The sequence below is a fragment of the Euprymna scolopes genome, chromosome 9, assembly GCF_053919585.1.
Source record: "Euprymna scolopes isolate OS-2025 chromosome 9, ASM5391958v1, whole genome shotgun sequence".
Taxonomy (NCBI): Eukaryota; Metazoa; Mollusca; class Cephalopoda; order Sepiida; family Sepiolidae; genus Euprymna; species Euprymna scolopes.
The window spans coordinates 165,375,714-165,400,486 of NC_136490.1; the positions used below are offsets into that span (position 1 = coordinate 165,375,714).

At 36.5% G+C, this 24,773-nt stretch overlaps 1 long non-coding RNA gene across 1 annotated transcript in view; it reads right to left on the bottom strand.

The window, feature by feature from the left end:
• Positions 1–8,647: 8,647 nt before the first annotated feature.
• Positions 8,648–24,773, bottom strand: part of LOC145284967 (uncharacterized) — an 87,650-nt gene continuing 71,524 nt past the window's right edge. Inside the window, exon 2 of the long non-coding RNA XR_013868911.1 lies at positions 8,648–9,196. This is a non-coding gene — a long non-coding RNA (uncharacterized LOC145284967). The remainder of the gene's footprint in view (positions 9,197–24,773) is intronic.

A 24,773-nucleotide genomic window follows, 5' to 3' on the forward strand; every position in this document is an offset into this window, starting at 1 on the left:
ATCACAACCAGAATCTCTAGGCTTAAAGCTGACAAAAAGACCTTTGATTAAAACTCCATGTTTTATAATAACGCCCTTAGAAATTCGAGTTATACGGAAAAGAAAAGATATAACCATAAAAGCCAAGCAAGTCGCCGATTACCCTCATTAATTACGCAGAACATGTCCAGAATTAAAAGAAACCATAATCTTTCAAGTAATAGCAATAATCGCGTCAACCATACCAATCACAAACGCACTAACATAGACGAGGAGATCTTGGTTTAACCCTCCTTTCAGCTCCAATGTAAAAATGAATATCCCCAAGGAGTTCTTCAATGTTGTTTAAAATTCTTTTAAGCAACCGCATAAGTATAGCACTTTGTTTAACAAAAATTCTACCAAGATATCATACAGTATAATGCCTAATTTAGCCTAGACAATCATGAAAATAAAAACGTTTTCAAGAGTTTTTGATACATACTTTGATGTGTATAAGAATACTTTTTAAGTATGTTTCAGCTTAAATAAGGATGGTATACTAAAATTGTGGGGTGTGCGTTCGCGCCTGGCCACCATCGAATGGAAATATTGCACAAACTTTAACAAAGACTTTCCATATCTATCCGCGTAAGTATACTTTGATAATTATGTTTCAGTTTTAAGAAATATGGTACAATAAATTATTGTGTCTATGTTCGCCCCTGACCTCTATAGAAATGAAATATGTCACAAAGTTTAACAAGTTCTTTTTAATATAGATCAACAGAATATAGTAGTAAGAGTGTTTCATTTGAACAGGTCTTGTATAATAAATTTATGGGGTCTATCTGGCTTTCACAATCTCCATAGAATTGTGTGTGTGTGTGTGTGTGTGTGTGTGTGTGTGTGTGTGTGTGTGTGTGTGTGTGTGTGTGTGTACACGGATAGTTTATTGTTATACAAAACCGACTACATACAACGATAGAAGAGGCATCCAGGATAAAAATGGGGATGATAAACTCACCCTTTAAGGGTATGGGGTTTTAGCTTTTATTCGTGCGTACGTGCGGAATTTCCCTTTTATTTTATAAAACAACTGATTTCTGATGTGTTTGTCCCCACGGATCAATGGATAAGCTCATTGCATTTTTACTCTCAGATTTCGATCTCGGCTAAAGTAGTAAGTTAGGTTTTATTTTCTTTTATTACAAACGTGCTGAAATGGAACTCTTATAGTTTACGTCCTTTTTCTCTTTTCTGAATGTTAAATATTCTGCATGGAGCAAGTGGTTTCAGCACGGTGTCCGGAATACAAATAGCTACCGACACACACACACACACACACACACACACACACACACACACACACACACACACGCACACATATATATATATATATATATATATATATATATATATATATATATATATATGTATGTGTGTGTATAAAGCATTAAAGTATTAATTGATTAGAGCGACGGATGGTCACTGGATCAGTTATTATGATTAGAAGAATAAACAATTAAATTGCGGAATAAATGATTGACGTGTGAATCGCAAAAGGAATGTGAAAATAGAAAATATATGTAAACATTATTTTGGGGTTTCGAATAAACAAATAACTAGCTGTGGACATTAGGTTGGTCTGAGACACGTAATTAGGTGACGTAAGAGAACACGTGATGTAGTTTGTTTTGGAGAGATTCAGAGAGACGTTTAGACAGGGGTAGACAGACAGCTAGGAGCGGGCTGTATGAACAGAAAATGTAGACGAATTGCAGATCCTGTGAAAACCATTTGAGACAACTGTAATAAATTTATATTACGAAAATATGAAGAGTTGTTTTAATGATTTCACAAATAAGAACAGATGTCTCAATTGGTTGGTGCTGATCGCTTCATGATTCGTCACGGAGCAGTGGGAAGATACAGAAGAACTCTTCAAGAAAAAGGTATGAAGCATATATTATTCTTCTTACATATGAACTGTGAAAATATCCCGTGTGATACGTCTGATACAACATGACTTGGTTTACACGTCAATATCATGTCCCTGACTAACAACATACATACGATTTATACGTTTATTATGTGTCTGTTAAAAGAACAATATCTTACATCCACTAGATAACACATGACACGTTTTAATATATCATCTCCTCCAATATAAACCAATATACAACATTTGTAAGTTTTTGTTTTTTTTAGTATTCAGTCGAACAATAAATTTTGATTGTAAATTTCAACTTACAGTTTTAATTTTCTTTCTCTTATAATAAGTTCTACTCTCTATTGCGTATTGAGCTTTTTTATTCGATTTGGATGAAATTATCAGCATATAAATACTGGTATTTATATTAGAGTGAAGTTTACCATTGCGTATATCATGTAAACACTACATACTTTTAATTTCATTACTATATATATGTGTGTGTGTGTGTGTGTGTGTGTAAAAACATCGTTAATTCACTACCCGCAAAGCAGCAGCCGAATAACCTAATAGTAAGAAGCTTGACTGTCATTTGAGCGGTCGGGGTTTGATCCTGGCTTAAGGTAGTTGCCTGTCTAGCAACACGGTGAGCTGTGATACAGCGAAACAGTACTGTATGTAAATGACTATATAAATATATAAATATAATACAACTTCTTCTTTTAACAACCAATATTCTAATAATAACCAAGGAACTTTTCTAACCACTTTAATTAAAAAACTTAATTCTACCAATACTCCCTTTCTCAATTAAATGGACTATTTTTAAAAAAGCTTAAGTCTTATAATCCAGGCTCTGAGTCATGTCACCTCCGCACAACCGAAGCTATAACTATAATTACTTCCTCTCAAAGTAGTAACATAATATACTATAAACACGAACTGATCTCTTATTGCAAATATAAGTCCAAATTTAAAAATGGTAAATTTGAAATTACATAACTATCAAATTAATCCTTCAGATATATATATTTTCCTATATTATAGTGTTTTCTACATACTTTCTTAGCATTTCATAACTTTTTAATTTTAATTGTAATTCATTATTTCTTCTTTGTTTGGCCGTAATCTCTATTTTAGTGTATAAGTCTTCCTATAAATTAAATATATCCACACATTTATACTCTGTATGTATGTTTACTTATATTTTACTATGCGCATTTACTTGCCTTATTCCGGAACTTGTACATACCGGCTAAATTTTCCCCTTAAATTTTCACCCTTTAAATCTTTATTTATTTATTTACTCATCTATTTACTTATATTTATATATATGTGTGTGTATATGTGTATATGTTTTGTATATATCTGTATATGTCTTATTGTATGTATTCATATATATACATATATATATGTATGCATGTTGATATGTATATATGTATTTAACTTATCATTCCTTACGATTTATTTGCTTTTTTTAATGACTCCTTCTGATAATTTAATTCTAATTTAACAACTTGCCTATTTCAATTGACCCCTTTATTTGCTTTAAATTGGCACACCTTCAACGTTATTCTGTCTGGGTCATTTTGACATTAGCTTTTGTATTCTAAAAATAACTACATCACTATTCAATTTTTTTTTTACTCATTTTTCTTAAATCAGCCTTGACAGCCGTGTTTTAAAATTTCTCCATTTCTTCGTTCTACGCACAATTTATCTTTATTTTAATAATATCATTTGACCTCATTCCCTTTTTCCTTGTACCGATTTGTGAATTATTCCACGGAATTCTGCCTTTTGGATTACTTTGGACCATCTTCCATTAACGCGATTCCTTTGGATTTTACTTGTGGAAATGGAAATTTAATCATTTTGGGGGAATTTTATCGTTACAGGCTATTTTATTCTTCACCAGACCATCCATTCATGTGAAATCACCTTTTTGTCCCCTCTATTTTTTTTTTATTACATTTTCATCCCAAACAAGGCACATTGCCACTTTGGTGTAGGGGGCTACTATAAGGGGAAACATCTACTGGGGTACTATGTAGGGATTAGGGCAGCGAGATGTTGGTTCACGTTGCACTTGAACTTATGCATGTCAGTACAGTTGGGGAAGCAGTGACCTGGAATGGAATTCCAAAGTCTAGCAGTTCTGGGAAAGAAACTACTGGAGTAGAAAGATCTTTTACATCTAGGGATCTCTACAGTGTGGGGTGGGATTTTGCAGCTTGTCGGGTTTGTCGAGGGTGTTCACGTCGTGGGGGCACAAGTACTTGCAGTTCATCAGAGCATTCACCATTAAAATACTTGTAGAACAGGCAGAGGGATGCAACGTTTCGACGATGGGACAGAGGCTGAAGCTTAGATGCCAGTTTAGGGCCTATCAGATTTGCGACTCTCTTTTGAACCCTGTCAAGGAGCGAGAGACTAGTAGCCGATGCACCAGCCCAAATATGACAGCAATACTCCATACATTGGGGAATAGTCACTATTTTTACCAAGTAAGATCTATGACTTTAAAAGCGAAGGGAGAACATTTAACCATGTAGAAACGAATTCGAATTCTTGACGTCATGATCATTTCGACCGGTCAAATGAAATAAAGAACATCATCGATTTTTTAACTGTTGTCTTCGTGTCGTCATTCAACAATTGAAGGTAATGGTTTAATCATCTTAATATGAACTTTGTATAACCCCCTTCAAAGAATGTGCCCCTCCTCTATCATAAGTAATGATTGTCACCTTCCTGTGTTAAAAGAACTGATCATCCTTTCTCTTCGCTAATATATGTTATAAGAATCCACAGATCTGTAATATGTATGTCTTCTCTCTCTTCTCTCCCTCATCACCGTCGTTAGTCCCATGATGGACCCCTACTATACAATATATATATATATATATATATATATATATATATATATATATATATATATATATGTATGTATTTTTTCGAAAAAAGAATGCCAGCAGAGTGCTTTATTATAAGTAAAAATCCGAAAATAAGAGCGTATTATTTATGTTTTATTTACAGAAAGTTTAGATGAGATGTCATCGGTACGGTTGGTTTCAAACCTGATAATTAGGGACCGTTTTATTTAAAAAGAAACACATAAAAACAGGCAAATCCTATACCAAAATGTCAAAGCAATCGGTTTACACATATATATATATATATATATATATATATATATATATATATATATATATATATATATATATATATAAACAAGTAATAAATAAAACAGAACAAGACATTTACTTTAATAAATGCTTAAGATGGAATCGCATTCACTTTTGATTTCTTTAAAAGGTCAATCCTTTTAGACATGCTCTTAACCAAAGTGGAACACTGTGAAGAGGAGATGCTATTCCATTCGCTTTGCACAGCTTCCCACAGTTTGTCATTGTCCGAAAAAGTTCTTCCATCCAATGCACGAGATATTATGGACCAAATATTTTTGATTAAGTTAAAATCGGGGCTTTGACCTGGCCAAAATATCACATTAATTGAATTATCAGAAAACCATTTTTTTACTTTGGTAGTGTGTGCAGGGGCATTATCATGTTGAAAAATAATGTTCTGAGATATTCCCAGCTTCTGGATACTTGGTAACAATCCTGTTTCTAACATTCGAATGTTAGAACTTGCTCCCATACTTACGAAACTATTTAAGCGCTGCCTTAAGGAGAAGTGCTTTCCGACTCCCTGGAAGACCTCCTCAGTTTGCCCTGTATTTAAGAATTCAGGTGATAAGTCATCTCCCTCTCAATACAGACCAATAAGTCTTCTCTGTGTTATGAGTAAGTTACTTGAATCAATATTAAATAGAGAAATAGTAAACCACCTCAGCAGGAATAACCTTCTTAGTGACACACAATATGGTTTCCGCTCTGCAAGATCTACCGCAGATGTGCTGACGGTTATATCCCACAGGATTAGTGAATCTCTTGACAAAGGCTTCCTTTCTAGGGCAATTGCTCTCGACATATCAAAGGCCTTTGACAAAGTATGGCATAAGGGTCTACTTCACAAGATTTCCAGCTACGGTATAACTGGAAATGTTTTCTCAATCATTAAATCATTTCTCTCTGATAGGCTCATAAGAGTAGTGGTAGATGGACAAAAATCGGAGGCCTGCAATATAAATGCTGGAGTCCCTCAGGGGTCAATCCTGGGCCCAACTCTCTTCCTGATCTACATCAATGACCTCCCTAAACACATACTTAAATCATTCGTTGACATCTATGCTGATGACACGACCATCTACGGCAACACATCAAAGGCTGTAAATGACGAAGTTCTCTCGGATTCTCTCTCCTCTGATCTCGAGCGCGTGGTTCAGTGGGGGAAGATGTGGCTAGTTACCTTTAATGCATCCAAAACCAAACTCCTATCCATACATCATCAACGCTCTGATCCCCAGCTGGCATCAATTGTGATGGATGGCTCTCGTCTGGGTGAGGCCCCGTGTTTTGACAAGCTTCTGGGTTTGACCTTTACTCCTGATCTGAAATGGAACACGTACATCAAGTCTGTGGCCAAGGTCGCAGGAAAGATGGTGGGATCCTTCTACCGCTCCAGAAGATATCTCACTACTGATGCAATTCTCTATCTATATAAAAGCCAAGTACGGCCAAGGATGGAATACTGTTGCCATATCTGGGCAGGAGCTGCCAAAAACAGCCTATCATGCCTTGACAGAGTACAAAATAGACTTCGTGGTTTAGTGGGGGATGCCCTTTTCTCTACCCTGCAACCCCTCTCCCACAGAAGAGACGTTGCGAGCCTATCCTTGTTTTATCGTTATTTTCATGGCAGGTGCTCGTCTGAACTCCAATCCCTGGTCCCCCCTCGCCAATCTTTCACGAAAAACACCCGTCTAGCTGAATCCACTGTGAAAAATTTCCCCCACTCTATATCTGTGCCTAAATCAAAACGCGGATTTCATGAGTAAAGCTTCTTTCTTAGAACTGCACGCCTGTGGAACTCTGTTCCGTCTGCCTGCTTCCCTCCGGACTACAACTTGGATGTCTTCAAGTCTAATGTTAACAAATTCCTAATGAACCGCCCCCCTAATTAAACACTTCATAAAATCTCCTCACTAACGTGATGTACTTACAATAACCCTTATCCCTGAGTGGCTTCCGGGCCTTGATAAGTGGTGATCACTGTGTAAAAAAAAAAAAAAAAAAATTCCTTTGAATTGATTGACTTCTCACATCTAATAAGTTACTCAACTCCTGCTGCAGTAAAAGTTCCTCATACCATTATCTCTTCATTCCCGTTTTTAACTGTCGTTTATATGAAACTTGTTGAAAATTTTTCTCTAGTTCTTCGATCGCTCAATTCGGGAGCATCGGGAGCATAAATAACAAAGCAAAATCTTGATTTATCTGAGCAGAAAACATTTCTGAACCAGTCTGTATCTGTCTTGCTATAATACGAGAAAAAAATCTCTTTATGTTATTGATGTTCTGCTTAGATAAAAATAGCTTCTTTGCACACCTTTTAGAAGAAAATCCCATTTCTTTCATTCGTCTAGATATTGTATATCTAGAAAGAGAAATTCCAGCCCCTGTTTTGAATTCTTTGCTATGGTCAATATTTCAATCCTTCAAATCAGTCAATTAAAGCCTGTGGTTGTCCTTCAAAGTAAATGGGCGACCAGATACAGATTTCTCGTTTACCAAGCATTCGACTTCGAACCTTTGACCAATTCGCTTCATTACAGAAAGAAATGTTTTCACTTTTTCTTTTGTTAAAATGTAAAAAAATCTGCTCGTAAGTCATTTTGGACTGCCTTAATCCTGCAATTCGGTTTTTATCCCTCCCCAAGATGCGGTCATACCATTTTTAGGATTCATTTTTCCACTTATTATTACATGCTATAATAATAATGATCTGCAAAATAGAAATTTTCAGTTAAAATTAGCAAAAATTCATGGAGAAATGTTGAAAAATCGATTGCTTCTTTCTTTCACTCTTGCCCCATTTTTTTTTTGCTCATGAGTATATATATATATATATATATATATATATATATATATATAATATTTATATTCTTGCGGAATTTTAATTTCGATTTCCAATGATGTATCATATATATATATATACATATATATACATATATATATATACATATATATTCATATATATGTGTGTGTGTGTGTGTGTGTGTGTGTGTGTGTGTGTGTGTGTGTGTGTGTGTGTGTGTGTGTGTGTTTGTTTGTATGTGAAACACTTCAAATGTTTTCTCTGTTGGAATTTTTTTTATATGTATTCGTGTGTGCGTGCGGGTGTTGATCACTCCAAAGTTTAAAACGTGCGCTACGATCGCCATATTTTCAACATGATGATTGTTTAAGAACCAAGCAAGGTCTCCCTCGTTCATTACCCTCGTTCTATCTTCAGCGTTTAAGTCGATATTGCTGACGCAGACACGTCCATCACTGACAGAGAGAACCTACCCGAACGATGATCTTAATTTATATCTGTACAGGCGCTGCATGAAATCTCCGGACATTAACGTGGGCAACTGAAGCTCGTTGATCAGCCACCGTTCGGAGGATACAGAAAAATCAATTAAAGCGTTCAGCTCAAAGATCCTGGTCATACAAGAAGGCGCAACAAAAGAAGAAACTGGGCCATATTGATGTGTTTTTCAAAACTGTTTAACAAACAAAAATTTCGGGTGCGACAACCGTAAAACATTAACGATGGAATGTATTTGGATAAGAAACAACGAAAACAAAATAGAACTTTATTAGAAGATTGCATGAACCATTCAATGTACTTCACAAATTAACGTGCATAACAGCATTTTATTTGTATTTTTCTCCATCCAAAGTCTTAAAAAGTGAGCACTTTGTATAATAAAACTCAACATAAATTGAAAATAACATTGAATATTTACAGGGTCATCGAAAAGTCTTGGGTATATTTTGACATCGAATATCTTGGAAACTATTATGGATATAAAAACGGGTATATTCAGAAAGCTTGTAATTTCAAGTTTTTTATGGAATGTTCAATGATTCACACGACACACATTAAGTCGATTGTCCAATTCTTTCCAAACGCGTACCAGCATTGCGTTGACAATGGTTGCAACAGCTTCTGTTATTTCAGCCTTCAGATCATTCACGTCTCTTATAATGGGAGGCAGATAAAACAGTCCTTTCACAAATCTCCACAAAAGAAATCGAATGCATGTTGTACAAGTGTCCCTGATTCATTGTTTTTCAAATTCAAGCAAACAAAACGACTTTTCTGGTTGGGTGAACGCCAATATTGGATCTGAAAAGAAATGAACAAATCAATAGCAAAATTACAAAAACCTTAATTCATTCAGCTTTAAAATGGAACAAATTCATTTTAATACCATTCATACTTAAGCAGATGTAAGGACTTGAAATTTTTCGATGAGGGTTGATTATTCCTGTTATTTAGATACTTCGAACTACTACTTCACCTCACTTCACGCTTAGATCGATGTAACCTCCGACGTTCTTTTTGTGGAACTCGGGTATCTTTCAGTTGAACTCGGAAATCCGCACGGATTTTCGAACGAACTCCTTTGATCAACGGGGATACTTTTAATTTTTGTAAGATGTTATAAATAGATATTTGACACGAAATAATTGTTGTGGCCGTAGGAAATTGTCATAAATAAAAGCTCGAACAACGGGTTTAGGATTAGGAAAGAATATATTGTACAAGAAAATAAATACAAAGGAAAGGGTGTCGACATTTTCCCGGTGTTAGTTTTTTTTTTTTTTTTACATTTTCACCCCAAACAAGGCGCATTGCCACTTTGGTGGGCAATGCGCCTTGTTTGGGGTGAAACAACTACTGGGGCAGCAACTACTGGGGCACTATGTTGAGATTTGGGCAGCAAGATTTCGGTTCACGTTGCACTTGAACTTATGCATGTCAGTACAGTTAGGGAAGCAGGAACCTGGAATGGAATTCTAGAGTCTAGCGGTTCTGGGGAAGAAACTACTGGAGTAGAAAGATTTTTTACATCTAGGGATCTCTACTGTGTGGGGGTGGGATTTAGCTGCCTTTCGGGTTTGTCGAGGGTGTCTGCGTCGAGGGGGCACAAGTGTCTGCAGTTCGTCAGAGCATTCACCATTAAAATACTTGTAGAACAGGCAGAGGGATGCAACGTTTCGTCGATGGGACAGAGGCTGAAGCTTAGATGCCAGTTCAAGGCCTATCAGATTGGCGACTTTTTTTTTAACCTTGTCTAGTGACTAGTAGTAGATGCACCAAATGTGACAACAATACTCCATACATGGGCTTTATAGAGGTACAGGATACTTCCAGGTGTCAGTAGTTTTCTAGCATGGTAGAGAGAGCCTACCTTTTTCGCAGCGGTTCTGGCAATGTTTTCAATATAATTGTTCCAACTCATGTTTCCTGTGCGCGTTAGGCCAAGCAGTTTGAAAGATGTACTCTCAGACAGGGAGTCACTGGCCATTGCTATTGGTGGCAGAGTTTTCTTGTAATTATTGAAGGAAACTAGTTTAGTCTTGGCAGCATTGAATGTTGCCATCCATTTATGTCCCCATTCCACTACAGATTGGAGGTCATCCTCTGGTGTTTTTGCCATTTCTTTAGATATGTGTTCATTTTTTTCCTATCATGAGTGTTATAGAGTGTAGTGTCATCAGCATATATACCCATCTCAGAGGCAGTTTTGTCGGGGAGGTCATTAATAAATATTAGGAACAATCCTGGGCCCAACTCTCTTCCTGATCTACATCAATGACCTCCCTAAACACATACTTAAATCATTCCTTGACATCTATGTTGATGACACGACCATCTACGGCAACACATCAAAGGCTGTAAATGGCACAGTTCTCTCTGATTCTCTCTCTGATCTCGAGCGCGTGGTTCAGTGGGAGAAGATGTGGCTGGTTACTTTTAATGCATGCAAACCAAACTCCTATCCTTACATTATCAACGCGCTGATCCCCATCTGGCATCAATTGGGATGGATGGCTCTCGTCTGGGAGAGGTCCCGTGTTTTGACAAGCTTCTGAGTTTTACCTTTACTTTTGATCTGAAATGGAGCACGTACATCAAGTCTGTTGCCAAGGTCGCTGGAAAGATGGTGGGATCCTTCTACCGCTCCAGAAGATATCTCACTACTGATGCAATTCTCTATCTATATAAAAGCCAAGTACGTCCAAGGATGGAATACTGTTGCCATATCTGGGCAGGAGCTGCTAAAAACAGCCTATCCTGCCTTGACAGAGTACAAAATAGACTTCGTGGCTTAGTGGGGGATGCCCTTTTCTATACCCTGCAACCTCTCTCCCACAGAAGAGACGTTGCGAGCCTATCCTTGTTTTATCGTTATTTCCATGGAAGGTGCTCGTCTGAACTCCAATCTCTGGTCCCCTCTCGCCAATCTTTCACGAAAAACACCCGTCTAGCTGAATCCACCGTGAAAAATTTCCTCCACTCTATATCTGTGCCTAAATCAAAACGCGGATTCCATGAACAAAGCTTCTTTCTTAGAACTGCACGCCTGTGGAACTCTGTTCCGTTTGCCTGTTTCCCACCTGACTACAACTTGGATGTGTTCAAGTCCGACGTTAACAAATACTTAATGAACCGCCCCCCTTAAGTAAACACTTCATCAAATCTCCACACTAACGTAATGTACTTGCAATAACCCTTATCCCTGAGTGGCTTCCGGGCCTTGATAAGTGGTGATCACTGTAAAAAAAAAAAAAGGTCCAAGGATTGACCCTTGAGGCACTCCCACATTTATATCACACTGTTTAGATGTACGACCGTCGAGGACAACCTGGATTTTTTCTCTTATCTAAGAAGGATTTAATTATGTTAAGTATTATTCCAGTGATCCCGTATGATTTAATTTTCCTGAGGAAACCCTTGTGCCATATCCTGTCAAAAGCCTTAGATATATCTAGAGCTACCGCTCTGCCCTCCCCCGCTTCGTCGAGTGAATGGTATATACGTTCAGAGATTACAGTGAGGATGTCAGCTGTGGAACGGGCATGTCAAAATGCATATTGTTTGTCAGTCAGAAGTTTAGCATCTGTAAGGTGCCGGACCACAGCATGGTTAATTATGGTCTCAAATATTTTGGCGAAAAGTTTAACTGTTTGTAGTCTCGTGTTATGTCGCGATAATTCCCCTCGAGAGTTTTTTTTTTATAATGACGAGAAGAGTGCATTATGAGTGAGTGGGCAAGTCCTTATAACATCCACTTCCAAGCTTGTACTTCGCAAAGGGACAAGTATATTTTTCCTTTCGGATCAATATTTAAAGGATCCGTGAACTTCCTTTTACTTCTCGACTAGCGTTCTGGGCTGCTTGGCTTACATCAATTTCGAAAATGTCATATAACCTCTCAATGACCCCTTCTTGTTCTTGTCATCCGACAGAAGCTTTCGTATTTGGTAAAGATGTCTTTTAATGTGTAAATGTAGGACGTTGAATGATGTACCCCACATTTCCCCCTCCTTTTACTATTGTAGTCAGTTCCCAGAAAAACATCTTGTTTTTGTAAGTTTTATAGAATTTTTTTCTCCTGGGTCTTTCTTAGGCATGTAGCATCTCAAATTTGCTTTCGTAATGTATTTTTGTAAGTAACGGGTCTGACCTTCTGCTGGAAAGTAATCGCCCTTTGGGATACTTTTAATGATATATTAACGTTAGGTGTGATTCTATATACCTGTAGAAACTTTTGTAGCACCATTTCTGTGGGTGTGCCATATACTCTTTTCAGTTTCCGTTCCAAAGTGTCGACGATATGTTTTGCCTGTCCGTTTGATCGTGGGTATGACTGGGAAGTCATAACATGTTCATTTTGAACGTCTCACAAAAGTTTCTCAAGTCCAGGATTCTAAATCGAGTCCCTTTTAAATTACTATGCAGTGGACAACTCCAAACCAGGCATGGAGAAAATTAAAAACGATCCATGTAATGAGTCTCTTAGATCTGAGCACTTTTGAACATTTTGTGTTGCTATCCACCACAGTTAAATAATATTAATCCGCAAGTAGCCCTGCAAAATATATATAAATTCTAAACTTGGGATTGTCTGTGTTGGGCCATGGTTTTAAAGTGTTTGGAGGTGCGTTTATTTTCAAATAAGAACCTTTGTTAGAGTCGAACATGTTTTAGATATATTTATCCATCTTCGGCTAATATATATAACTACGCATGGGACCCTTCATGTTGTTTATTCCTGGGTGCTCCATATGAAATGTATCATTATCCTTTTATTTGTTATGACTTTAGTATGACGGCTGTCTCACTGTATAGTAGGATGTCATCACTAGGGCTATGACAAGAGCATATTCTTTTTATTGCTTTGACTCTCGAGTGTATATCCGACACAGTTAGGATACTGCCTTTTACTTGCTGGTCTTCACTTGTGATTTTCTGTTTTGTTGAACTGATAAATTCGTGTTTTTGCTTCGTGTTTAATTCTAAGCGATGTGGTCTGAAAATAGCTGATAGTATGGCACATCAGCGTTTTAATCTCACTATCAGTACGCAAGAAAGCAATCCCTAATTCCTGTAGAAATTCGCTCTCTTTTAGAACCAACCTTGAAAGACCGTTCGCATGGTCAATCTGCTTAAAGGATAGGTACTCTAACTTGAAATTGTAATTCGACAGAATATTACCACATCTAAGCCATCTATTCGTTGTGTAGATGCGTAGTCCTCTTTTCGGCCCAACAGAGGTTTATGATCTGCAGTAAAAGTGTAAATATGCGAAGATAATAGTAAGAGATTCGTCCTCAATTTGTATAGTGTGCTTTTCTGCCGGAGCAGAGATTTTGACGCGTGTGCAAAAGATTTTTTGTTTTTTGTTTTACTTCCGTCCGGAATTTTATGTACGATACAGACCACTATTCTGTACGTTCTTACATCACTAGTGACTATAGATATCTAATTTTGGGTCGTAGTGAGTGAGGAATAAGTCAGACATCAGTTTTTTGTTTTGTTTTTCATCAAATGCCGCCTGGGATTTGGGTTTCCATTTCCACACTGTGTGTGTGTGTGTGTGTGTGTGTGTGTGCACACATAAGTGATGTTGATGAGCTGTGATACAGCGAAACAGTACTGTACAGGGGACTCATTCATATATATTGATGTTGGTATTCTGTAGCTGTTCAGTGTAAATAGAGACACTTAGAAATTATTTTAGCTTTTTGTTAAAACTGCAAAAGTATTTATTTATGCTAGCACGAACGCCCCGCAAATCCCAGTCGTAAAGTACGCTTAATATGATATTATAATTTTTGTAGATTTCGTATATATTATTATAGAGTTCTAGCAATTTGTATATGTTATAGAGTTGATGTTTCAAAAATAAAAAATATATCCATATGACTTGAGTTCAACTGCTTGAATCGAAACCGAAATAAAAACTCATGAAAAATTTATATATATATATATATATATATATATATATATATATATATAGCTTGAGTTGCTTCAACCAAAATCGAAACCGAAACAATAACTTATGAAGAATTCTTGACAAAATTATTTATAAAAATATAGATTACTGGAGTGCCATCAGCCATAATTGAAACCGAAACCAAAACTAATCCAGAATTCTTGGTAAAATTATTTATGACAAGAAACGAAAGTCCATAACAATTAAACGACACCGGATGTAAGCGTGACACAGAAAATAACACACACGCTATCGTATTAATATATAGATATCTGCATTAATACACGTAACAGTTAACTAAATATGATCATCCTATAAGAAAACCAGAAAAAAACTAATAGGGAATTAATTAAAATGAATGTTTAAAAGAATATGAAAATTAACTACATCATTTGCTAGAGAATGTAATTCCATGGCCCATATATAAGAAAGTTTTATTTTCTTTTTAAATTCCAATAGAAAAGAGAGGTTTGTAAAATGAATATAAATACACAAAAAATCCCAAATTTATAGGATATAGATAAAAAGAAAATTTTTGACAAGGGGATATTTTACGTTACGCCGGCTAAGGAAATAATAAAATATCAACAAATCATTTTCGAAAATGATTTGCTGAGATTTTATTCTGAAAAATAGTCTTACTGTCTTATAGATAAAAAAATAGTGCTTATGCATTTTTGGTACCACGCTATTTTTAATAGTTTTTTTCAAGTCCAATTCATGTTTCACGATATCTTTTTTATTGTTAGGTGAAAGCACAGAATAGTTACAAAAAACCCTCCCCTTCCCATGTTAAGAATGACTTTCAAAATCATGCTGTTATTTAAGCACTGCACTAAAATCCACAAGCATCAAACAATTTTTACATGGGAATATTTTACGTTTCACCGGACAGGGGAAATAAAAAATCTTAGCAATTCATTTCTTCTTAAGAAAAAAAAATATTTTGACATCCGGAGATGTAGCTCAGTGGTAGAGCATTCGACTACAGATCGAATAATATCTTGTTCAATCCCGGTGTACCTCATCATTTTATTTTAATTTTTGTTCTTATTAATGAGTTTAGTTTACGATAAAAGAATAGACAAAATTTTTAAACGCCGCAAAAAATTTCTTCATTTGCATATTTTTGTTATATCCGGTTTCAAAGGTATATAATAATATGACAAAATACCCCGATTGGGATGCGTAACAAAAGAAGGTTTATTAGTACTTCGTAATAATACAAATACAAAATGGCTACTTGCTTTTGAAGTTAGATAAATGTGAATGAAGGTAAAGAAAATGCACTCAGCGTGTGAGAGCTAAACGCTCATCCCTGGGAAGCTTGGTTAACCGGAGTACACTTGTAGAGTGTCCGACGCGAGACTTCAAAACAAGACAAGACGCCCCCACCTTAAAATGGTAGCTCTTTTATATCCTGTTTCGTATCCGGTTCGATACGTAGTTATGTCCCTTATAACAATTTTTTTTTTTTTACATTTTCACCCCAAACAAGGCACATTACCACTTTGTTGTAGGGGGCTACTATCAGGGACATAGGCATCAGGGGTACTGTGTAGGGAGTGGGGATGCAAGCTGTCGGTTCACGTTACAGTTGAACTTCTGCATGTTAGTACCGTTGGGGAAGCAGGGACCCGGAAAGGAATTCCAAAGCCTAGCTGTCCTAGGGAAGAAACTACTGGAGTAGAAGGCTCTCTTACATCACGGGATCTCTACTGTGTAAGGGTGGGATTTAGCTGCTTGTCGGGTTTGTCGGGGGTATTTACGTCAAGGGGGCATAAGTGCTTACAGTTCGTCAGCCGTTAAAGTACATGTAGAACAAGCAGAGGGGTGCAACGTTTCGTCGATGGGACAGAGACTGAAGATTGGATGACAGTTTAGGACCTATCAGATTGGCGACTCTCTTTTGAACCTTATCTAAGAGCCAGAGACTAGTGGCAGACGCGCCAGCCCAAATATGACAACAATACTCAATACATGGTAGAATGATGCCCTTATAGATGTATAGGATACTTGCGGGCGTTAGTATCTTTCTAGCACGGTAGAGAGAACCTACCTTCTTCGCAGCGGTCCTGGCGATATTCTCAATGTAATTGTTCCAACTCATGTTTCCTGTGAGCGTTAGGCCGAGGAGTTTAAAAGATGTACTTTCAGACAGGGGGTCACTGGCCATTGCTATTGGTGGTAGAGAAAGTTTCTTGTAATTATTGAAGGAAACGAGTTTAGTCGTGTGACCATCCATTTATGTCCCCATTCCACTACAGATTGGAGGTCATCCTCTGGTGTTTCTGCCATTTCTTTAGATATGTGTTCATTTGTTTTCCTGTCGTGTCTGTTATAGAGCGTAGTTCGTCAGCATATATATCCATCTCACAAACAATTTTGCCAGGGAGGTCATTTATGAATATTAGGAATAACAGAGGTCCAGGGATAGACCCCTGAGGCACTCACGCATTTATATCATATTGTTTAGATCTACGACCGTCGAGGACAACCTGGATTTTTCTCTTATCTAAATTTTAAAACTTAACATTAATCAGAGGTGACTTTTCTATGGTATTTATCGTGAAGTTCAAATATCAGTTGACGTGATATTGTAAACGAAAAACATACGAAATTTGATGAACGACGTTATCATTATTAATTATATTTATTTGTTTCTATTTGTTTATGTTTTATTTTTGCTAATTAGTCCACCAAGCAAATTATATCACACTAGCGGGGGTACCCGGCGTTGCCCGGTTTTTTGGAGGTGTGTTTGTAAGGGGGAGTAAATAAAGAATAACCCTGTTTAAATATAAAAATAAAAACGATGTTAAAATTCTTCAAAACCAAAACAAACAAAAAATAGCGAACAAAACTTCTTTAAAAAAGAAATCGGAAAAGTAGAAAGCATAAATTAGGGGAAAAAATGATGGACAACAAAACAAAAAAAAACACAGCGAAAAGCAACAAAAAGAATGTCATAAAATAACCCTTCGATCCGTTTAACTTCACGGTGCGTTTCACCCAGTCCATTCCGGTTTTTTAATCAACTACAAAACGAAATGAAGCGGGGAAAATGGCGTAAATAACCCTTCGATTCGGTTAACTCCATGGTGCGTTTCACCCAGTAGAATTAAAATTCCATTCCAGTTTTTTAAGCAACTACGAATTAAAGAAAACGCAAATCGGTGTTCCTTCGTAACTGTCGCTTGTGGACGAACCCGCAGTGGTGTTAAGTAGTGGCGGGCGAAGGAGATTTTACCATTTCCATTGATCTTAACCGATTTTGGCCGTGAACTCTCAGCAGATAGAATATAGGAATCTACGATTATCGAGGAAGTTGATAGATAATTCGCCTATAACACACCTCGCATATTGTACTACAGTTTGTGCATATTACATTTGCATGAAATGTCTTGATTTTTAATCCTATTACGGTCAAAATCAGAGGGGGGAAAATAAGTTCATTTTATATATATAGGGATAATATATAATAATCAATATAGGATTGATTCTATAATACATACATACGTAATTTGCATAAATTAAAATATGTGTAAGCTTATTGTACGACCGACTTGGAAGATGTGAGATGCACGGATGTAACTCTCACTTGAAACCACACCAAAGAAAATAACGGTGTCTGGAAACTGCATTTTGAGGATGTTGGCAATGGTGTGTTGTCATAACATGGATCGGTAAAGAGCATGAGTTGTGCAGCGGCTCATCTCCGATCTTGCTCTTTGAACGTTATTTCACTCTCAGACATGATAGAAGGCTCCTATTGCTTTTGGATTTCGAACACAACTGGCCAACTAGTAGATGTTTTGCTGTAAAAAAAAAACGGGTTTCATCGAACGGGAATGGAATTATACCGACTTTCCTAGAACGACAATTTTATCATTCTAATATGTACTCTAATAGTTTCTACCCTCGGACTGTTCCACATTAGTATTCCCTCCCTGTTTCCTGTTTCCAACAACATTGACATTACTAACCTGAAGAATTTTAAATGCCAACTGAACAGATATTTCCCTGCTTAAATCCCTACACTTCCTTATTAAACAAAGCCACCAATAATAGCAGCTTACATTTCAAGTGGTAATATGCATTGACTGTACTAACCTCCAGATATTTAAATGCAATACGAATAGACATCGGGCCGCTCAAATCTCCACATTTCCCTGCTAGCAGCTTACGTTGCAAATTGCGATATGCGTTTTTCATGGTGACAAAGAATTTATAAAATGAATAGAAAGAATCTGGAGTCTTTGAAACCAAGATAAAAAGATCTGGCACAAAGACATTAAAAACTTGTAAATGATAGAGATAAAAAGATCCGGCAGACATGGGTAATAAATATCAGGGGAAACGTTAAAAAGTGTACATTATTAAGAATTGTAGTAAAAGCTTATAGTAGAGCTCATAAGAAAAATAGCAGAAATATATGGATGGAGTTGCATTATTTTCCTCCTGAGAGATTCGAAGTCATCAGTCATGCCCAGAGGAACAAGAACCTATCAAGTGAATGCATTACATTTGCGTGGTTATAGAATTGAATACACTGAATCTTCTATATAACTTACTTGCAAAACTACGTGGTGTTGCCCTGGGCAAACGTGAAAAAAATGGCTATTTTTTGTTGTTTTGTTTGTTTATTTCTTTGCCTGTTTCTATCAGCGTCTTTTTTCTTTCTTTATTATCTGTTCGCCTTTTGTTGCTTCCCCCCCCCCACACTCTTCGCGTTCTCTTCCGTCCGGTCCATTAATCTGTCAGAACCATTTTCATTCAAAAGATGAAATAAAAACAGGAAAATCACATGAACTAAGCAATCATGAATTAAATATCAAGTTCAAATAGAATTTCCATAGTAACAGAGTCGTATATTTATTGATTTGTTTCCGGACAGTTATCCTCACCTTCATAGTTGTTGTTTCCCCTTGCTTCGTCAGGTGTTTAACCGCGACAGGATATGAATGTCTCTTATCCTTAGTAATTACTGCCTTACATAGTTGTTGTCGTCTCACCACGATTTGGCCAACTAATTCTCTGTCCGACTTTGGATATGATTGAACCATTATTTTCAGACAATGCTCACAAGGAACCGTTGATTTTTTACTAGCAACCCATGGTACCTCTTCGAATAATGCACGATTTTATCGCTTTTAAACGTAAGATCTATTTTTTTATTTTTTATTTTTTAAATTGCGATTCTATCGTAATTAATTAAGCGTTTTGAGTGAGTTTGTATATATTTTATTCAAATATTCATTAAAGATTTTTTCGTGCAGAAATGTCATCCATGTACACGTGTTTCTGAGCATTACCTGTCATCAGTATGGCTTAAATTTTGACAAGGATCGAACACATAACAGCTCGATTGGTAGTTTGATGTTTTATCACAGGGCCACGTCAAATTTTATGCACGACTTTTATCGCTTTTAAATGTAATGACGTTTTCAGGGAGTTACCTGCCCTTTGTTTATATTTAAATTGTCCCTTTAATTCGAGGCGTATTTTTTGTTATTATATATATATATATATATATATATATATATATATATATATATATATATATATATATATATATATATATATATATATATATGAGGGAGAGAGAGAGAGAGGGGGTCGTTAGTCAACATCCCAAAACCAAAAGATGTATTTAATTCATATTTTTGTTCAGTACGTCTCACACGCGTTTCGGTGAAGAGGAGAATCTCACCAAACAACTCAGAAATGTACATATTCATCAGAAAACAGTGGATAGCTTTTTTTTCACAATAAGAAAGAGGTTATTAAAAACTTGCAGAAACATAAGAATAAATAACGCAACATCTTTGCAGTTTTTATAGGAAACCACCACGAAGAAAAGGCAGTTGAAGTAAAGCACACATAAGATATCTGTCACATGTCGCCATATTTGATTACAATATATATATATATATACACACACACACACACATATATATATATGTGTGTGTGTATGTGTTTGAATATATATATATATATATATATATATATATATATATATAGTTAGTTAGTAATTTATAAAATATATTTGGCTGAAACGCGGAATATTCAGTGTAGCTTAATCGTCATATATATTTTATAAATTACTAAGTAGCTCTACCTACGTATTGAGCACTTTTGAAGTAAATACTTAAAGTTCACGCATAAATTAATACTTTTGTATATTAATTTTATGTGAGTAAATGAAGTAGTTATATATATGTGTGTGTATGTGTGTGTGTGTCGTGGAATAACAGTGAAAATAAAAACAATCAAGTCGAGGTTCGATTAAGGAACGAGTGTATTAATAATAATGTACAAAGATAGGAAAGCGTGTATATCTGCGGGGCACTCGGCTAGCAGTTGAACTGCAGTCACATCTCTCTCACCGGTACTGGAATTACTAGCGCTATTTATAGTGCTAATCGGTGTAAATTTCTCTGTTTAAGGAAGGGCGGTATAACACCCACCCCCTTTGAAATTATCCCGTCTGGGATTAATAACGTTTTTGTTTGGGGTTCACCCTAATCAATTATGTTGATTTCCGTTTTCTGTTTGACCTTTTGTTCTCTGGAGAAAAGTATCACACACTGTGTCCATGATGAACTCCTCGGCCGATCTGGTCACCTCACTTTTCGAGTATCTTTTCCGAATTTGGTTAGTGTGACGTTTGTGCACGAAATTGGGTCCCATAATCATGTAGACCATGTTGCCTATTTTTTTCTCAACAATGCCGGACTCCCAGAAAGTCTTATTATTTTTGTGAATCTTGTAGAAGACACTTTCGCCAACTTTATACCCTTTTTTGTTATCGTTTTTTTTTTTAGGTTTGGCCTATCCTGATTTGGTAACAACTTGTGAAAAATTGATCTAACCTTGCGTCCCAACAGAACCTCAGCAGGTGTCTTCGATATTTCGATGTTTGCATTCGAAGTGACTTTGTAGACTTGAATTGATTTAGCTTTTTGAATGTGTCAATGAATTTCGCTGCTTGTCCATTACTTCCTGGATGGTATGGCGGAATGGTTATATGCTCGATTAGATGCTCGATTAGATGATCCTCGCAAAAATGTTTTCATTCGGTAGACGTAAATTGCGTTCCAGTGTCTGTAACAATGCAATCTACTACTGCAAACCTATCTAATAGTTATACAGGAAGTTGATACTTACCTCGGATGTGGTATTCTTACATTTTAATACTTCCGGCCATTTAGCTAGGCTGTCTACAACAATGAGATAATAGAACCCATTTCGCGGTCCTGCAAAATCTAAATAAATCCTAGACCAAGGTCGATTCAGTTTTGCTCACGATCCGAATTGAGTCGGGGGAGCTTTCATAGCTAATGCGCATCCTCTGCACTCCCTGATTTATCGTTATCCATGTTTGGCCAATAAACGAAAGAGCGCATAAGGCTTTTCATTTTTTATATACCTGGACGTCCTACATGGAATTCCTTGAGCATTCTTTTCTGTAATGTCGCAGGAATTACGACCCTGTCGCTATATAACAGGACGTTATCGCAAATTGAATAAATTTCTTCATCCAGTTCGTTATTGTTGATCCTTTCTTTCGTGCGTATAATAAATTCGTCCACCTCTGCCTTACTCTTAATCTCATCAAGCGTTACTGGTAGTTCTCTTATTGTATCACATAACGTATTTTTTTACTTCAACTTCTGCTTGAATGGCTACTATTACCATATCCTTCAATGGTTATGTCTGCTTAGGCATTAATCCTGATAACCCGCCTGCATGACCAAATTTTTTTAGATGGTACATACTCCATTTGAAAATTGTAATTCAGAAGTATGGTACCCCATCTTTAGAATCTATTCGCCGTATGTTGTGGCAGTCCCTTTTTCGATCCGAAAATCGTTAATAATGATTTATGGTCTGTTTGTAACAGAAATTGCCTACCGTGCAGGAAACGATGAAATTTCTTTAGCACCTCTTTTTCAATTTGTGAGTAGTTCTTTTCGGCTTTATGGGTTTCACTTTTCCATCATCCATTTTGTGTAAAATGCATGCTCCTATGCTATAGAAACTGGCATAGCTTGAAACTATAATTTCACGCTTGGGATCATAATGTGTCAGAAGCAAGTCAGACGTTAAAGTCTCTTTAATTTCCCGAAATGCTTCTTCGCACTCTTGCGTCCAGATCCATTTTTGGTCTTTCCTTAACAGTTCATTTAAAGGCGACCTTAGTTTATGCATATTTGACACAAATACATTGTAGTAATTTGCCAAACGTAAAAAACTTTGTTAAGACGCGATATTTTCTGGGGCACGCATATTCTTTATTGCACTCGATCTATCTGGATCCGGCCTTCTTTCATGTTTATCGATGATTTACCCCAAGTATTTTATTTTCTCCATGAAAAATGTACATTTTTCATGTTTTACTTTAAATCAAGAATCCTGGATCCTTTTGAATACTTGGTTTACATGAGCTTTGTGTTGCTCTTTGCGACTTTGACCCCAAAAGGAAGTCTGTTAAACTTGTACAATCCCTTATGGGTATTAATACATAGCGGCTTTTAACACTCCTCATCGACTGGAACTTGTAAGTACGCGTCACTGAGGTCGATTTTAGAAAAATATTTCCCTCCACTCAGTTTCGACGCAAACTCGAATCTCCTTATTCTTCTTTTTGATGTAAACCGTTGGTGCAGCCCCACTCACTGTAATCAATTTTTCCGATGCCACCCATGTTTTCGAGTCTGTCTAATTCACCGTCTATATGTTCTATCGCGGCGTATGGAATATTTCCTTTCTTTCTGAACACTGGTTGTTCATTTACTTTTACGTCAAATTTTGCTACCGCTTTTGTACACCTTCCCAAACCGCCTGAAGATACGTCTGGTAAATTCTCTTTTAACTCCCTCTGAAGTTTTTCTGTCTCCACATTCGAATCCTCAACCTTTTAGCAAAATGAGCTTAAAGGCAGATCCCATAGTCTAAACTTTTCGAACAGATCAGTTCCAAAGCGGTTGTTTTATTTTCGCATGACAAAATGTCTTGCTTTGTCGGCCCTGTTCTGGAAAAAAATATTCGTCAATAATTCTCCTTCGAAGGTAATATTTCGCCACTGACGCTTCTCGCCGTTTATGAGATTTAATTATAGTGGGTCTCCCAAGCCTCTTCCATGTCTATACATTAATAGTGAAAATGTCAGACCCAATATAAAACTGTAGCCTTACTTTTTAAACATTTTGACCGGTACATATTTCCGAATATTTTGTTCCTCAGGTTCAATTTTCATAAGTTTAATGGATGTCTTTCTACCAGATTTTTTTCTACAATGCGATGCTTTATGCCCTTTCTGGTGGAAGTTGTCACTTTGTTTGAATTTGTAGGGATGCTCATTGTACCAATGTTTGTTTCCACACCTCCAACATGGTCCAGGTGGATCTTTGCCCTGTTTCTTTCTCTAGTTATTTTTTTAAGTCGATCTTTTTAATATGCGACACTCCACTTTCCTCTATGTTACGACTGTCTTGTTTCAACGCAATAAACCGTTCACAGTCTTCCACTAAGTTTTGTAGTTTAAAATTCGGTTCGTTTTCGAGTTTATTTAAAACACGACGCCTGATTTCTGCGGTTTTATTTAAGACCAGCCCTTGCACAAATATTAAACATTCAAAATTATCTGATGATAATTCCTCCAGTTTAAAATCGTCACAATGCTTGTTCACTATACTTGCATAAGTAGTGCAGTCGTCTTCTTCTCTTCTAGTAACATTCATACATTTATATCGCCTATGGAAAAGAGAAGGTTTTGCAGAAAACAGTTCTGTAAGTAGCGTAACTGTTTCTTGAAAGCTCAACTCACTGGTCTTTTTGCGGAGAATAAAATTCACGAACTTTGTATGCTCGGCTGTTCTCAATTTCCTTAGCAAAAGCCTTACTTTTTTCGCGTCTGACAATAATAATATCCTCATATCGTCTATAGTACTGGGCGAAAGTGCCATCGTCTTCTGGATTATAATTGAAATTTTCAATAGCGGCTCACACAGCTGTTTGAGAAAATGCGTTATGATTATCGTCCACTTTATTTAACTGTGTCGCCTCCAGAATTTTTCTTTGTTCCTCCTGTGTTTTCATTAATATTTCTTCGAAGCGTTTCTGTTGTTGAAGCATTTTTTCTTCAAATGCTTATTTAACCCTCTCTTCTCTTGCTACTTGTTGTTGAATTTGCTGCTTTTGCAAGGCCTGATTTTGCGCTGCTTGGAATTGGAACAATTCCAACAGTTAATCTTTGAATTTCGCATCCATCATACGCATTCAATTTACAATTTACGCTTGTATTAAAGAAATATTCCTTAGTAAAAAAAAACTCAACCAAGTTTTTTTTTCCCAATTCATTTGTCTGAAGAACAGCAGTTTAGCAGTCCTTTTGTAACTTAATTTGTTGAA